The 17758-nt window shown below is 44.8% G+C and overlaps 1 protein-coding gene across 11 annotated transcripts in view; it reads left to right on the top strand.

Annotated features, from left to right (window-relative positions):
* The first annotated feature begins 14835 nt into the window (after positions 1 to 14835).
* Positions 14836 to 17758, top strand: part of ZMYM2 (zinc finger MYM-type containing 2) — a 91062-nt gene continuing 88139 nt past the window's right edge. For 5 of the 11 annotated variants that reach the window (XM_048944520.1, XM_048944431.1, XM_048944344.1 and 2 more), the window contains exons 1-2: positions 14883 to 14985; positions 15786 to 15843. The gene's annotated coding sequence lies outside the window, so the exon portion shown is untranslated. Of the gene's footprint in view, positions 14986 to 15785; positions 15844 to 17758 lie in introns of all 11 variants that reach the window. The other 6 variants (XM_048944166.1, XM_048944602.1, XM_048944768.1 and 3 more) reach the window with 4 other exon arrangements.

The following is a 17758-nucleotide window of genomic DNA, read 5'->3' as shown; positions in this document are numbered from 1 at the left end:
ACTGTGCGGTGGTGGGTGGTGCATTTCAGCAGTGGTGAGCAGCGACTGTGGGTCACTTCTGGTGCAGATTTTTACAACCTTTTTTTTACTTTTGCAGCACAGGGGCATGTTCACTGCTAGCAAAAATGGTCCATTAACGTTAGCAACTGTGTTGCAAAATAACATTTCATAATATCAAATAGAGTTATTGTGTTCTCTGTATCTGTTGTAGTTCCCATGGGAGTAAATACGAGGTATTACTTCTGGAGTGACCCATGTACAAAAATACTGCTTATCCTGTTTCCAGAGAACGATGACAACGTATATGCAAATATTTAGTAATATAGGAGAGGATCGTTCTGGATTACAGAAGTGTAATGATAATTGAAAACTTTGGTCTGTTGAGCCCAACTGATTTTTTATCGACTGTATATTTCATTTGAATTTACCTACTCTGTCTCAGTGTTAAGTAATGGAACTGCTGCAATGACTTTAATTCCCAGAAATGAACTGAAACAAATCATACTATACAGTCAAAATGACTGAAGACAGCTTCTCCCCAATGGAACTCATCAGCGGTTTTGCCACAGTCCACAGTGGAACTTTTGTTTTGTTTGAAGCCTTTTGCTTCATTTGCTGTAAGACCATCCTCAGAGCACTTCAAAACACGTTTTGGATTAAGTGCTGTTTCTCACTTGTGCCACTGAGGAGTAAACGGCCCAAATAGCATCAATAGTTAAGAATTACATCCTGTTGTGCCCTGCTGTCAGATTACTTGGGACTCGCCTTGTGGACTGAGAACCCTGTGGATGATCACAGCTGACAAGCTGACAAGGTAGAAGCTGGCCCTGAAGCTTCGTCCCCTGCATTTCAAGATCTCCCCCATACATTCCACGTGTGCTGGAGTTGTACTATTTGTTCTTCGCTGTTTTAAGTGTACTTCAGCTGCAATCAGGCTTTGACTTCTGCTTTTGAGTCCTTATTGATTATATCCTTGAGATCTGCTTTCTGTCCTGTGTTCTCTCCCTTCCCACTCCAGGACTGCCACTTGTTTTTGACCATATCATTCCTGCTCCCTGCACATGCTGCAGCTTTCTTTGCTTCTTTTTATCTTTGTCAGCAGACAAACTCATAACTGACTCCTTAGTTTGGCAAATCCTTTGACAGTTCTGGCTTCCTGAGTTCAGCATCTGCTTCTTCATTTACAGTGAAACCCTGTGGTTTTTGCTGTGGTCTACTTTACATGGTCTATTGCTTGTTGAGCAATAATACGCACAGTTATTAACATATATATGGTTTTAATTTCAAAATGCTACTTTTATCCACTTGAGCTAGACTGAAGATAGAATAACACTTGTCAACAGCTTGTAAGTCAAATTTATGCAGCATTTTGGGCAAAGAGGGTTGATCTCAAGACAGTATTAGTTAACCTTGGATATAAATCAAGAACGCTGCAAGAGGTTAAATTTTATGTCTCTTTGTCTACAACACAAAATGTACTGGTTTAGCTTTGTTCCACATTCAAGCAGTACTGCATTTCTGTGTTTAAAAATCCTGTGCCACGCAGAAGAAAATCACATTGATCTTCTCTAAAAGAAAAGATTAAATACTTCTGTACTGCTCTGGAGCCTTTTATTCTTTTATGGCTCTGGAGAGTGTTTAGAGGGGGGCCACAAAAATGATCCAAGAGAAGGAACGCGTCCCTATGAGGACAGGCTGAGAGCTGGGGCTGTCCAGCCTGGAGAAGAGAGGGCTCCAGGGAGACCTGAGAGCAGCTTTTCAGTATCTAACAGGGGGGCTGTAGGAAAGAAGAGGACAGACTCTTTAGCAGAGTCTTTAGCAGAGTCTGTTGGGATGAAACAAGGAGAAATGGTTTCAAAGTAAAAGAGGGAAGATTTAGATTGGATATAAGGAGAAAGTTGTTTTCAATAAGGTGAGGCACCAGCACAGGTTGCCCATAGAGGTGGTGGATGCCCCATCCCTGGAGACACTCAAGGTCAGGCTGGATGGGGCTCTCAGAAACCTGGTCGAGCTGTAGGTGTTCCTATTCACTGCAGAGGGTTGGACCAGGTGGCCTTTATGGCTGATTGGCAGTCAGACTGTTGCTATTACATTTACTGCAACTCTTTGAAGCCAAACATTTAGCCATACTGTTCAAGAAACTGTTCATATATCATATTCTGTATATGCCCAGCTGTATGCTGGAAGTTTATTCAAGATTCCAAGGGAGGATGTCTCAAAATGTTTCCCAAAGTCCAAAAACCCATCTTTCCTTCATTTAATTAGGGATAACCTTGCCATAAAAGGATATTAAGTTAGTAAGGCATGACTTTCCCTTCATGAACCCATACTGATTTTGACCAATGACTGCATTGTCTTTGAGGTGTTTTTAAATAACTTCCAGGATAAACTTCTGGAAAATAAAACAAAACTTGACAATTATTATGAACCATTCTTTATAAATGTGCTTATTTTGGAGTTTAATCATCCTTGAAGCAAGATCTGTCACCAAAATGAGTAATTCCTAGAAATTGGTCAACAGAAACCTACTGAGTGAAAACAGTCATTATCATTATTAAGTTTCAGCAGTTAACCCAAGCTTGGGTCTTGATTTGTTTCCTTCCAGAAGAAAAACTGATAACTGAGTCAGTTACTTCTTGATGGAATTCCACGTACTTCCAAAGAAATTAAAAAATACATATTCTGATTAACATAAAAACAATTCTATCTTCCATAAGAGAAGAAAAAGAAAATGATGGTAACCCTTTTCTAGTAGTTTCTACATTCTAAATTCTTTGATCTGCAGTTCTTTGGTGTGATATCTACATACGTATTCTCACATCTAAATGAATAGTAATAAGAAACTCATCAGTCTTCCTTTCACAAACTGATTAGACCACATGTGGCTTAGGTGTCACAGGACATTTTGTCACAGGACATTTTTCTGCTTTTCTTCCTAACTCTTGATTCTAGTTACACTACCTGGGCCCAGTGCAAATGAGAAAAGGATAATTCATGACGTCTTCCTTGACCGGAAAGCCAGAATGAACTGTTGCATCCCTTCTCCTGATTGGTTCCAGAATAGATACTTGACTGCCTACTCAACACAGACCAAAAGACTTTGTCCAAATTAACTCCTGTGTGAGCGGTTAGAATATTTAGGGGAAAAAATATATAATTGTGATTAAAACACAGATTTGTAGTGATGAAGAATCCACAACAAACCTTGATAAGTACTTCCAGTGCAACATATACCTTATTTTGCTCTAACAAGTCTTACTTCATTGTCTAAGCAATGCACAAGGAGCTCTGGTACTACCAAATATAAGTTTCCCATGGGAAATCATCAAAGTTAGAATCTGTATGAAGCAAGAGCCAGATGAGCTTCCCAGTACAATGTTGTATCCCACAGCAAATTGGATTTGCTACTTCAGACATTTAAAAGTTCGGCATTTAGAATAACTAAGTGTCACAACTACCTCTAGAGTCAATGGTGAGAGAAAAGTAGATGATGAAATACTGTACTGTCTACAGGATACTGCAGTACTGTGAGATTAAAGCCACGTTGTAAGGACGGTTCTCCACTCTTTTATTTGTGCTCTACAATGTTCTCACTAATATTCTCTAATTTTTCCTCATGTTTTGGACCACATTCCACAGTACAAACAGTACTTTGCACAATTGTAATTTAACTACACCACAACCTGTTAGCATTATTTTACTCATATTTTAAGGATTATAGTGGTCCTCTTGCCTACAAAAGCATGCTGAAGGATCACGTTTCCCTGTGGCCCAGTTAGCACTGGACAGCACAGAGCCACCTGGCCTCTGAAAGACTGGCACATTTCCACCAGACTGATAAGCTTGCAAGTAAAAGTACTAAAAAGCATATTTCTTTCTTATACCCCCTTACTAAGCAATCATATCATTCTGCATGTAACATGTCCTTACAGATTAACTGTATTAATCAACTAGTTTATAGTCAGAAAACAAAGAAGACTCCCCATTACATTTTATAAATAGAGTAGTTCAGTTGGAATGGACCTGCAAAGATAAACTGCTGATAGACAATGTATTATTGGATCACATTGTGCTACAGTTCCTCCAACTTATGCCATCAGTACGAGTTTTGTTATTATAAGTAATCTAATGGGTACAGAGTAAGAAAACTCTTTGATACTCATTCCTTTCCCATTCACAGATTCCTTACAATTTCCCCCTCTGCTGCCCTAGTCATATGCTTAATGGGCATCATTCTCTCATTATCTCTAGACTTTTCAAATTTTCCTATTAAATTAAAGGTCTGTAAAGTATAAAAAGTTATAATGTATGGCCTTCAACTGTGTTGTAAAGGGATTTATAAAAAAGTATATCTTATGTTCAGATTAAACATTCTCCTGTAGATGATCTTGTAAGCTTCTTCCCCTACATGTCTCTCAGAATGCATGGTCCTTTCAAATGCAGATTAGGATCCAGGATTCATGAGTTACTTGGCAAAGAGACAACATAAAACGTTACTTTATCTACTCCTAATGATTGGGTTCCACAGAAGTCACAGATGATAGCTTTCTGCTGCTTTCATTTGCTATTAGCTCAGGTCACAGAATCACAGAATCACAGAATCACCCGGGTTGGAAGGGACCCCAAGGATCATGTAGTTCCAACCCCCCTGCCTAGCAGGGCCACCAAACATACACATTCAGATCAGGTTGCCCAGGACCCCGTCCAACCTGGCCTTAAACACGTCCAAGGACGGGGCATCCACAACCTCCCTGGGCAGCCCGTTCCAGGGCCTAACCACTCTCCTAGTAAAGAACTTCCCCCTAACATCCAACCTAAATCTTCCCTCCTTCAACTTAAAACCATTTCCCCTAGTCCTGCTGTTGTCAGCCCTTTTGAAGAGTTTACTCCCCTCCTGGGTGTAGGTTCCCTTCAGGTATTGATAGGCTGCAATGAGGTCACCCCGCAGCCTTCTCTTCTCCAGGCTGAACAAGCCCAACTCCCTCAGCCTGTCCTCATAGGGGAGGTGCTCCAGCCCCCTGATCATCTTAGTCGCCCTCCTCTGGACCCTTTCCAAAATCTCAATGTCTTTCTTGTACTGAGGGCTCCACACCTGGACACAGTACTCCAGATGGGGCCTCACAAGAGCCGAGTAGAGAGGGACAATCACCTCCCTGTCCCTGCTGGCCACCCCTCTCCTGATGGAGCCCAGGATCCCATTTGCCTTTCGAGGTCAATAGAATTTGTTGTATGAACTCCTGAGTTTTGAACTTTTTGGATGAACCCCAGATATGCCAATTTGCTTCTACAAAATAGAATTTCTGTTGGTGCTTTTCTGGATTGCCTTTTAGGATACTACTTCATAAAGTAATTTGGAGAATATTAAGATTACAAGAAGGTAGAACTTTCAAAAAGTAGAGAACACTGGAGCTCAAGCTGCTTGCAAAAAATCAATTCAAACTCCTGGAATATACGTACCATACTACAGTCCTTCAATGGTGAGATCACATACTATTTTTACCACAGGGCATTCCTTCCTTCAGTGCAGAGGATACCTAGAGTACAAAGTATGAAGTCATGAAGTAGCCTGGTGTTTGTATGATCCTGTGCTCATCTAGTACAGAAGATACAGAAACCAGGCAGTGCAGAGACTGAGATAGAGATTTCAAAAAGAAAAAGTTGATCTTTTGCTTTGGGCAGCAGAGTGAATGTCTCCTGAGTAGCTGGACTCTACCCTCCAATGAATCTTGGATGAGGCTGGAACTCATTTAATTCATATCTGGAATAGATGATGAGGAGTGTATTTTTCAGCTCCTAGGTGCCCAGTCTCTTGCTTTAAAGACTTCTCAACTGAAATCAAAGACAGTGTCAGATGTGACTGCCAAATAAGTGTAAAAATAAATACTACATCCTTAGAAAAAGTAGGCACACAAAGCAGGCACAAAGAACTAACAAATGTTTGATACCAATCTAACTTTACCTTAGTTCTCTATGTGTAAATAGTATTAAATGAACTAATAACATTTGTTAAGCTCTCATCTGCCAGTGACAGGCAAAAAAAAGAAAATTATTTAGAACACCTGGTTGTGTTTATTAAATAAAATATGAACTGAATACCCTAACACAAGAATAACACAAAATGTTAAAGGGCACTAATCGATGTCACTCACCTTATGTACTGAATGAGGCAGAGGTGATGGAGTATTGCTGCAATTAGAGAATATAACCCAATGTGTATGCTCAAGTGTGCATTGCTGATTAATAACTAATTCAAGGTGTGGAAAGCACAGGAGAAGTTCTGAGAGTGGTGATTTTTTTGTCTGACTCAGCATAAGCTGATGGACTGTGAGGAGGAGCTGCTCCTTGAGCTGAACGTGGGCAGTGTGACTCAAGGACAGGGGACAGCAGCTCCAGGGAGTGGAGAGTATAGAAGGCAGTTCTTACAGGCCATTTCAGGAATCAGCTGTAATTTTTACACTGGCTTTATAAACTAAATTGAAGTTGCACGGGCAAGCAGGGGATCATAGAATCATAGAATCATTAAGGTTTGAAAAGGTTTCTAACATCGTCTACTCAACTGTCCACCGACCACCAACGTAGCCCTCCAAACCATCTTCCTTAGTACCACATCTCTGCCTTTCTTGAACACCTCCAGGGATGGTGACTCCACCACGTCACTGGGCAGCCTGTTCCAATTTCTCACCAGTACTTCCAAGGAGAAATTTTTCATAATATCCAACCTGAACCTCCCCTGGTGCAACTTCAGGCCATTCCTTCCTGTTCGATTTCTGTTACCTGGGAGAAGAGGCTGACTACAACTTTTCCACAACCTCCTTTCAGGTAGGTGCATCTCCAAATCTGTAAGCATTTAACTTTGCAAACTTACTATTCTTTTATTTCCCTTTTCAGGTATAATAAATATTTATTTACAGTAAAGAGCACAGTAATATTTTAGAGATGAAAATGATCAAAAGGTTTGTGAAAGATTAACAGAATAAGAGCAAGGTATTGAAGGGAAGAGACATTAAGAGATACTAGAAAATTGAAAGGGAATGATGGGACTTTGGAGGACCTCAAAAGTAAAGAGAAAACTCTACAGATTCAGAATTTGAGACTGAGAATGGGGGAAATATTACCAGTGATGGAACTATGAGAATTGAGCGTCAGTTAATGCAAAAAAAAAACAAGAAAGAAAACTTTTGTATATGTGGAAAAAGAGGGTTTGATGACAGATGTTTAAAGATTAATAATTTTCTGGACAAAAGTGAAAGTCTCATTTTATAGTCATTCTACAAGAAGAAATGGTGTGGTCAGTAAAAAGTCTAACAAGAGACCAGGATGAGAAGCAACGGCCTTTAAGATGCAACTGGGGAGGTTCAGTTGGATATTAGGAAAAACTTCTTCCCAGAAAGAGTGGTGAGGCAGTGGCACAGGCTGCCCAAGGAGGTGCTGCAGTCACCATGGAGGAGTTCAAGAATCAGGAGGGGTTCAAGAAAAGTGGAGACGTGGCACTGAGGGACGTGGTCAGTGGGCATGGCGGGGATGGGCTGATGGTTGGACTGCATGATCTTAGAGGTCTTTTCCAACCTCAAGGATTACCACACAGTACAGCCTTTTGTGGAAAACAGGCCTGGATCCAACCTACTTGCAAGGCCATCTGTGGCACATGTTTTGCATCTCATGACAAATGAGTGACCGTTGAACATACTCTCTCATTCACCTTGTAGTTCCACCAGTGAAGCACTGGTGGAAATATTCTGTGGTAAATTTCCTGCCTACGTCTTGCCCTCGCTGATTTTTCCAAATGGCCATTTAGTATGTAAAACAGAAAAGCATTAATCTAATCTGAAGGTGCCAATGACCATAGCACGGTTCTCATCCAAAAGGAAAGGACAAGTTGCCAAAACAAGCAGCGCTGTTCACTGCTAGAACAGGCTGAGACACTTTGAATGAAACTGAAGAACAATAGCTTTGCTGTGAAAATAAGAAGGTTTACAAAAAATAACCAATTTTCCAGACTTTTTCTATGAAATAGATGTCAAAATACTGTCAAAACCACCATCACAATGATTTGTACCAAGAAATTTTTAATGATTTTAAATGATTTTAATTTTTAATTAGATTTCCTACAGTAAGTTTTAAATTTTTTAATAACCTACACATTTTAAGCCTTATGATGCATAATTAGCATCATAATTCCATACTTTGCATTTTTCCCCACAGCTAGCTGTAAACAATATTAATAACTAATTAAAAATGTAACTGTGGGTCCTGCTGAGACAAAATAGAAGCCAGATCACTAGTCAAAGACTACTCGTTCCTTTTCATATACGTAGCATCCCTTTGATTTGCACAGGCTAGCTGTGCAGTTTCATGGATGGGACAGGCACTCTTACCTGGCAGTATCACTTGCCCAGTTGCACATTAAGTGAGATCAGTGTGCACTCCCCACTGAAAACTGGACAATTTTTAGCCACATGAATATCTGCACCTGCATAGAAATGTGACAAAAATGTATAGCCAGCCACAGAGGACAGAACAAGACTGCTACTTCTGGCAACAGCTTTATCATGTAGCAACTTGCTGGTAAAGCTGCAGGCTAAGCTTCATGAAGCCTGATCTCACTCAAGCTCTTCAGTTTTACAAATGACAGGAAAATAAAAGGAAAAGTATATGCTAGATCTAATGAGAAGAAACAGAGTTGAAGGTTCCTATCTACTGACACCTCCTCTTTCAATACTGCTTACAGATACCACAGGAGACCTTCATCCTGCTTGTAGAAAGCTCTTGGTTAGGAGGAGACTTTTATCTAAAAGTTCGATTTACCAAATCCAGTACTTGATTTATAATTGTCATCAAATAATATTCTACTAATGGAAACCTAGAAAGAAATTGTATTTAGAAAGAGAAAATAATTTTCTTTAAAGATGCCTACACACACACAGACGCCACTCCAAAGTTAGGTTGTGGTAAGATGAGAGGCTGGGGTCATGTAACAACTCCTCTTGCTGAAATGAAGTAGCCCCAGCTTCTTCAGGCTGCACTGCCTTCTGTGCTGCCTCTCTTAAAGCTTTGGCACCTGACATAGAACTCACTTCAACTTAGTAAGGTGACAAAAAGCTATTCACGTCGTTTTGTCCCTGACTGGTTTAGTAGGTTGGAGAATAAATGTTACTCGTCACGGCAGTAGGACCCCAAATACAGCTGAATGTCAGACTAGCAGCTTCTCTCAGCAAAATGTCACTAAACCAGCATGGCATAGTGCTATTTTAGAGTTGGATGGACTTATATTTTGAGGATGGTATAAAAAAGCAAGTTGTAGATTATCCTGAAATTGATATAGTGTAAAATTAATGGAAAGCAAACAGAAGCAAGTCTGTATCTAAACTGCTCAGTTTCGTAAGGCAAATTTTAGTAAACTAAGGGACCTAGATAATCAAGTCAACTGGGCTGAGGAGGTCAAAGGTTTGAAATTGAAAAGGCTTACTGTTACTTCAAGGGGCATAGTTGAGACTAAATAGACAGCTTTAAATGGGGTTTAAAAAAAAAAAAAAAAAAAAAAGACTGCTTTGCTTAGCTACACATCCAGAAGCACAAAGGTGGGACAGCATTTGCCAGAGTAGAATGAAGGAAATGGCAACAGGGAGTAGAGAACAGCAGAGTTTCAGACTACAGAATGTCTGCTAGCATATTTATTCTTGGGATTGATTTTACTGTTTGGTTAAGGAAGAGAAAACAAGCTCATTGCATTGGCTGGTTTCACACAGATAGGCAACTTCAGAACTGCAGAGGGATGACATGGAAAAACAATGAAAGACCTTGATGACTGAACTAACGGAAACAAAAACTGCCACAACACCAAATGCAAGGCCACACACCTGGAGAATAATAAAAACATTGCTGTTAACTGAGAAATGTCCCAATAAATGAGCAGGGTAGAAAAAACATAGGTGCTACCAGACTGGATGTGGTTACCTAATGTAGTTGCGCAAAAAGGCAAGGACACACAGAACGCTGAGAGATTTTCTGGAGGTCTAGAAAAAATATTACTGTATTGCACAATGTACAACTTCAATTTAAAATGCAACTTTATGGACATTTAAACCCATGCTTAAGATAGATGAGTTTTGGTTGGGAGAGGAGAAAAGACTAGTGGGGGAATGAAGATCTGTTGAGCAAGAAGAGACTAAAAGATTTTTGTTTGGACTAGCAAAAGGGAGGCTGAGAGGGGATATGATTACTGTCTATAAATATATCGGGGTAAACGCTGGGGAGGGAGAAGAGCTATTTAAACCAGAGGACAAATACTGGCACAAAAACAAATGGACTGTTGAATAAATTTAGCTGGGAAATTAGAAGAAGGTTTCTAACCACCAGAACAATGAAATTCTGGAACAGATTTGCAACAGAAGTAGGGGGTAAACATATCAAACTACCATTAAGATGGAGCTTGAACAGTTTCTGGAAGGGATTATATGACACAGTTTCCTGTAATAGCAAAGAACTGGACTCACTGACTTAGGATGTCTCTTCCAGTCTTAAGGTCCTTATTCTGCTCTACATACAGTGTCATTTCTTAGCCATATAGACAAGATATTTGTCCAACTAAAATCCTCATTTGTTTACAAGTGAGTAAGAATAATTTGCGAATAAAAATAATGTTGACTATTGCAGAACTTGCAAAAAGTGATAGGATAAGTTAAAGAAAAGGATAAACAACACCTTATTAGGTATTACATGCTTGGTCTTTACTGTATGGGTAGGATTTCTGTGAGGAGGTTGCCCAGCTGCTCTTTATTTTTTCAAAACTGAAACGTGGCATAAGGGACATTTCAAGACATAGTATATCATGCGATGAATAATAATCTTATAGGACATTGTATACCCTCTCACAATTTGACTTTTTGAAAGACCACTTTTGGTTATGTTGCAAATTAAGCAGCTGATTGCATCTTATTTACACATATGTTTATAAATATTATGAAAAGCATACGTAGCTCAAAAAACAATGAAAACCACAGGTAACGTTTTGTAGAAAACAATTATTCTTTTCATTTTTTCTAATAGTCTGAGGTCTGCTATGTACTGTACAAACAGGTACATATGCATGGTCTTTATCTTAAGAGCTTGTCTATAAAGAATAGCTGAAATACCAAATGAATGTCAAAAACAGCAATACAGGTAATATTATAGGAAAAAATCCAGAAAGATCAAGATGTTACTGATCACAGGGGTTTTAAAGGAATTTGTCTGCTTTTGTTTTGTTGTTGTTGTTTTTCCCATCCTTTTCCTTCTGCTGCTACTTCTTGAGGTTGTGTTGGTGAATCGACTAGCAGAGCAGAACTCCGCTATGCTATGAACATGAAAACGTGCCATGTTCCACCAACTTCAGTTTTTCCTCATCTTTCTTTCTGATGGTCAAAGGAAATGCCGACAGGATTGAGGCTACATAGAGGCAAATAAGCGAGACAAGGTACACGAATAAAAAGAAAGTAAATACCATCAGAAATGGTAGGGGGGGGGGGAAGTAGAGAAAATAATACGATAGTAGATAAATAAAGCTGTTTAAGACAGAAACAATAAGGTTTGTGGGACAGGACAGTATAGAAGAAAGCAGTGGCATAGAAGAAATGTTGGGGCACTCATTTCACAAAGGATTTGACTTCGCTTTCACTTCCACATGTGCTGAAAACACACATTTTTATAAACTCTCATTTTATTTACCTTCAAAACGTTTTTTTTCCAAGCCAATCTTCAAATCAGCTGTAACAATCTGTGTTCTGAAGGGTTCCAGGAACCAATGCCTTTGGAGCATTACATGGAACAGTTAAAGATGTCTTGTTCAAGTATTTTCAGTGCTCAGAACTCCATTCTAGACACTCAGACAATTGCATTGATGCAAACCAAAGCAGCACTCAGGCTGAGTAAGTCCTTTAGGAAATAAAATATGTTTACTCCTACTTCTGGTATAAAACCCACTATTTTAAATCATAAATAAACATTGCTGATGGCAGGATGAGCTTTATGTGCATTCTGATCCTACTTATTGCACGCCACTTGGAAGCTGGCTTGGTAGTCTTCCTAAGATTATTGCTCAAACACCAACACTTTAAAATACCATCACAGAGAATCATAGAGAATGACTAAGGTTGGAAGGGACCTTAAAGATCAGTTCAAATACAGTTGACTGCTTTTTGAGACAGTTTTACTCTGTGACAGAGAGAAGGATGTCATTCTTCTCATAAGTCATAAGCATACAGTTAGTTCAGCCTTGTTGAATTTATCTACTGCCAGTCAATATGTATGAAGTTTTTAGTGAGCTTGCTGACATTAGGCCTTTCCATGGAGACAGTGGTGTGGAGCCTATAAATACATCCATTTCGGATCTGTGGCATTCATGAAGAGATTTTTTTGCTTAGTATTTGAGCTAATGTTAGCTTTCAAAACATAAAATAGAATGACTCAATCTAGTTTGTTCTTCAAAATAATTGTCATGGTTTTACAGATGAGGGAGAACTTACTGTCTGGACATTTTCCTCCTTTCTCCTAATGTCATTTGAAAAATTAATTGAAAAAAATACATGCTGTGTTTCACTATTTGTGTCCACTTTTGAATATATAAACTCAAAAATATGGTTATATGTCCATAGGGAAACCAGGGTTCTCTAAAGTTATAGACCTTTATATAGAAATATTTCAGTACAGTTTCAAAATTGCAAGCAAACCATTAAAAATTCTATTTAAATGGCATAATGCAAAACATCAATGGAAAGGGTCTACATCGCTATATAAAAGTCTTTGATAACTTTCTTTCTTTCTAGTAATGTTTATTGCTAGGGCAATAGTAAAAGGAAGGTGCTCTTCAATTACTTCTTTGAGTAACTAAGAATGATAGGTAGCACCTACTGTGTTCTGAATGAGAAAAGCACTAATATTTTACCACCTATCTTTGTGCATGAAAACTCTTAAAAACTGGCACTTAGGTCTTCTTGAATTTCTGAGCTTCATCACAACATTCATGCAGAGGCATTATCATAGAATAAAGATGTCTTCCTGGTACATGCAACTGGAAAGGCAGGAAAATGCGTAATGTGAAAGATGACTAAACACAGCTTTGACATTACAACCTACAAGGTGTTCAAGGCTAATGAAGGAGACATGGTCGGGAACTACTGACTTGGCAGAACTTACAAGATTTAGTGCTGAAATTTCAACAGCCACATGGCTACTGTGATTATTTGGACAATGCTGTAACATGGAACACAGCTTATGAATTTTCTGAAGAGACCTTCAACGTAGATAGTAACACCTCTCCTTGGCATTTCTTCTCTAGGTGTTTTGTTAGATTTTTTCTCCCAGCAGCTCCCCACTTCCAGGAACAAGCACTGTCTGCTACCCCAACATCAAGCAGCCCTCAGAATCCCATCAGACAGGTTGGGTCGTGTGAAAAAGGCATTAATTTCAGTCAACAACCAGGAGTAGCGTTGGGTGTTTGGCCTCAGCCATTGACTTCCGTGTGCCCCCGGATTGTGTTGTTGTGACAACAGACGGTAAAAACGCTCTGGTCACTCCCACACAAGAATATCATTGGCCAAGCACACCATGACCGGTGGCGGAGAGCTGTCCCCTTCCATAACCTGGGAGAGCTCCCTCCTCTGCGGGGCTGTGCGGGAGGCCCCGGCCGCGGCGCCGGCAGCGCGGAGCGCTCCTCAGACACACGAGAGGCTCTCTCCCGGGGACACCGCGCCACGTGGTTGACGAGAACCGATACCGGCTAGGAAGGACAGGGCGGGGGCTCGCCCTCTCTTTATCCTTCTTCGGGGCAGAAGGGGATGAAGGAATGGGGCAGGGAGGGGCCGGAACGCCACCCGGGAAGCTGAGCTGCCCATGTCCTCGACGAAACAGGCGTGGGTGCCATGGCCAGAAAGAGGGACGGCTGCGCGCAAAGGAAGTGCGCATCCTCCATTTTGGCAGAGGGCGGGCGGGGAGTTGGCTCCCGGCGCTGGGCTCCCGTTGCCGCCCGGAGCGCTGCTCCCGCCTCGCGGCGCTGCCAGGGGCTCTTGGCCCCTCTTCCTGCCGGGGGCCGGGCCGGGGCGCCTCACAGGGCCGCCCCACGTTGGGTCGCATTGGCCCCAAGCTCCCCGCAGCGGCTTCCGACAAAATGGAGGACACCACCAGCTCCACCAGCACTACGACCAGCACTCCTCTAGGAACCATGGCGGCCGACATGGCGCCCTCCTCCTCAGTGGGTGGGGGCAGGAGAGCGCCCGCAGCGGGGAGGCGCTGCTTGGCGGGGCAGACGCGGTGTCCAGAGGAGGCTCTACACGGGCACCGTCCCCGCTGGGAGCGCTGCCTTTATGCACGCGCCATCCTTCCTGAAGGTGGCCCCGAGTTCCCCACCGCTCAAGGGGAGGCTGCGAGACGGGACCGGAGGGGGGCGCCATAAGAACCAGTAGCCCCACGTCGGGGCGCGGAGGGGAAGGGCATCGTGAGCTTCGCGGTGCGGTGCCCGCGAGGATCGGGAGCGCTGCTCGGGTGGGCGCGCTGCTTCCTCACCGCTACGGAAGGCCGTGGGAGCGCAGCGCACCCAACTTGTGCAAGTTGTCGGGCGACCGGGGCTGAGCGCGTCACTGGTGATGCCGAGAGCGGACACGCGCCGGTGGGCTACGACTGGGGCTCCTCAAACCTGATGGCTCAAAGTGGGAAGCACTCGGGGCATGGCCAGCGGGGAGATTGGCAGTTCATAGGGTCAACCGGCTGCGGGCGGCGCCGACGGACGGGCGGCGAGTCCAATCAGCTGGCCCGGCGCGAGAGCCCGTTCCCGGGGACAGCCAATGGTTGGGCGGGGGCGGGCCTTGATCAGCTCCGTTGGCCCGGTTTCTCCTCCCCTTCGTTAGCAGCTGCGCCGAGCCCGGGACCGGACCGAGTAGAGTTGAGCCGCCGGAGGAGTAAGGCGGAGTGCGTGCGTCCCCCGCGGGGGGTTTGGTGCCTGCGGGGAGCCCTCGGGTGAGGCGGGGGCCGGGAACGGGCGGGCGGGTGGCGGCGCGGAGCTGTCCTCGAGGCGGGGATGGAGGAGCCTCACGGCGCCCCGCCGGGCCGGGCGGCCCTCTGGCGGCGGAGCGGAGCCGGGGGCAGCTCCGCTGATCGCCGCCCGGAGGTGGGCGGCGGGAGGCGGCCTGGGGGCAGGCTTGGGGTGGAGGCCGAGGCGTTTGGGGAAAGGCCGGCGTCGGCGTAGGGCCTCTCACCGAACTGCCCTCGCTTTCCCCGCCGGGCCCGAGGCCGTTGTTCTACCCCGGTGCCAACCCCCCCCCCCCCCGCTCCCCTCCTCCCGGCGGCTGCCTCCCTCCCTCCCGCCTCCCCCACTGCCCGGCGCGGCGCCGCGCTCCTCCCGCCGCTGCACTCCCCCCCGTATTGTTCGGCCGGGGCTCGCTAATGGCGGCCGGGAGGCGGCAGTGCCGCGGGCCGACTGCAGGGGGGCAAACCCGAGGCTGGGGGCAGATCGGCGGCGCCATGCGGGGGCGGGGAGGAGGGCTGCGCGTCCGCTGCCCCGCGCCGCCGGTTCGAGGCCCGGCGAGGCGAGTTAGTGTGGAACGTGCCCTCTCCGCCCCGATGCCTCGGCCCCTCGGGGACGGCGTGGCCGTGCTGCGGCCCCGGGGGCGGCGCTGCCGGTTTGTTTATTTCCCCCGGGGGCCCGCGTTTATCGCTCGGGAGGCGGCGGGCGAGGCGGGCGGTGCCGGCCCTGCGGGGCGAGGGAGAGCCGTGCCCGCTGCCCGGTGCCCCGCGATAACCCCGTGTCTTCCCCTCAGGCTCCGGCCCGGTTTGGCGCAGCCTTGGCGGAGAGCGGCAAGGAGAGGGAGCTCCATTGTGAGTGCTATTTCCGTACCTATTTCTGCCCCCGCCAGACCTGCTCGTTGTTTTCCAGGGGTGGGGGTAAAAGGAGAGGCCTCGGGGCGGGGTGGGGACATTCCTGGGCCCGGCAGCTGCCGCCCCGGGGTGGCCGTGGGGCGGGCGGCCCCTCCTCGCGGCGGGCGCTGCTGCGGACGGTCCTGCGGAGCCGCTCCGGAGGCAGACGGGCCGCTCCGCCCGGCTCTGCGGGAGGGGGGGCACCTCGCGGGTGCCCTCTGGAGGCGTGAAGCGGGCACTGAACTCCACGGCCAGGCACCTTCTGCCATCTTTGTTTGGTTTTTTTTTGTGTGTGTGGGTTTTTTTTTTGTTTTTTTTTTTTTTTTTTTTCCTTTCCCTTTTCCTCAATCCTGTATCTTTCGTGCCTTGAGGCTGGGGGGCGGTAGAGCGACTTGCTGTTTCCTGCCGGCGGCTGTCGCGTTGTACTCCCCAAGCGCTGCTCTGTTGGGTGTCAGGCCAAGGGAAGGCTGATTGCAGAGGACCGGGCTGTGTGTTAAACCTAGTCCGTTCCCGTTTCATAACCTTCCTTTGCTGCATGCTGTGCAAAAGGAGCTTCTGAAATTACAAAGTAGCGCAGCGGAGGAGAAAGTAACTGTGTGTGTGTGTGGATGGAGGCTGTGGGAGCTGTTGGGATGCGGCTGCTGCCGTGCGGAGAACAAAACAAACAGCGCCGTGCTGTGCTCGGGGCCGCGCGCGGGAGGAGCACAGGGTGCAGCCCTGTCCACTGCGTGTGTCTGGGCAGCTTTTTCTCCTCCCCTTACCTTTGTACCTGGTGGATTCCCCAGATCTGCATAGGCTGCTACTTGGTCACTTTTTGGTTGCTTACATCTAGAGAGCATGGGTATTTCACTGTGGAAACGTCGCCGCTTAGGAGGAAGGCATCAGATCTGAATTAATTCTGAGTATCTGAAATAAACAACATTGTGAAAGGCATTGAGAGTTTGTATGACTTGTTAGCATTGATAGGAGGGCTGTTCTTTTTATTATTGTTATCATGCCTTGGATGCGAGGCTGCCATGTTTTCTGACTCATTGTACCTTCCAATCTAACAGCTATTGTGCTTTTTCTGGTGTTTCATGTTCAAAAAGTAACTTCTGACATGGGTCAGGGCAAGTAGTGCTTTGGGTGGAGGAAGTCTGTTGCGTTGGAAGAGAGCAGGAAAGTGTTGAAGACTGGAGCTGCCCTAAAAAATATCCTGCAGCTTTGTGTGGCTGCCTCTGAGAAGCAAAACTGCTGCTATGAGCAGCTGTAGGACAAAGATTCGGCAAACCTCTGTGTAATTGCCAGCTGGTCTGTGAGTTATACCAGTGTATTGCACAAGGGCATCCTGCTGGATGGCACATGGTCTTCCACCAACTGTGGTCATGGTGGTAGGGTCTTTTCTCAGGAGGAAAAAGTATATCCTGCAGCCGTGCTGTCATGTGTGACAGGCGTATATTCTGTGCTCACTGCTGCATGGGCACTGCAAACTCTTCAACTGTAATTTGTGAAATGAAGATGGTGATGAGGCATTATGACATCGTTAGACCAAATCACTTTTTAAAAGTAAGATTGTTTTAATTTGAATATCTACTAAACTTGCTTTATATTGTTGCTGCTGATCTGCTTTGGCCCTGAATATGATTGCGTTCTACTGTTGCTCACTCTGGAATAATGTGCTAAGAAGGATTTGCATCAGCAAGAGTACACAAATGCCAGTGAATAAATGAAAGCAAGCTTCTTTGTCTTCTGCAGAGCTTGTCCAAGTTTGCAGAGGGGTGTGGAACCTAAACTAATACATACTCTTGGAGTCTTTTGCTGGCTTTCTTTATATTTTTGTCCAGCAGCTTCACAGACACTCTTACACTGTTAAGGGAGTTTTTATTTTGGTTTCTAG

This window comes from Lagopus muta, chromosome 1 (genome assembly GCF_023343835.1).
Source record: "Lagopus muta isolate bLagMut1 chromosome 1, bLagMut1 primary, whole genome shotgun sequence".
Classification (NCBI taxonomy): domain Eukaryota; kingdom Metazoa; phylum Chordata; class Aves; order Galliformes; family Phasianidae; genus Lagopus; species Lagopus muta.
Note: the sequence above shows the minus strand (reverse complement) of the source record. Positions and strands in the feature narration are given on the sequence as shown.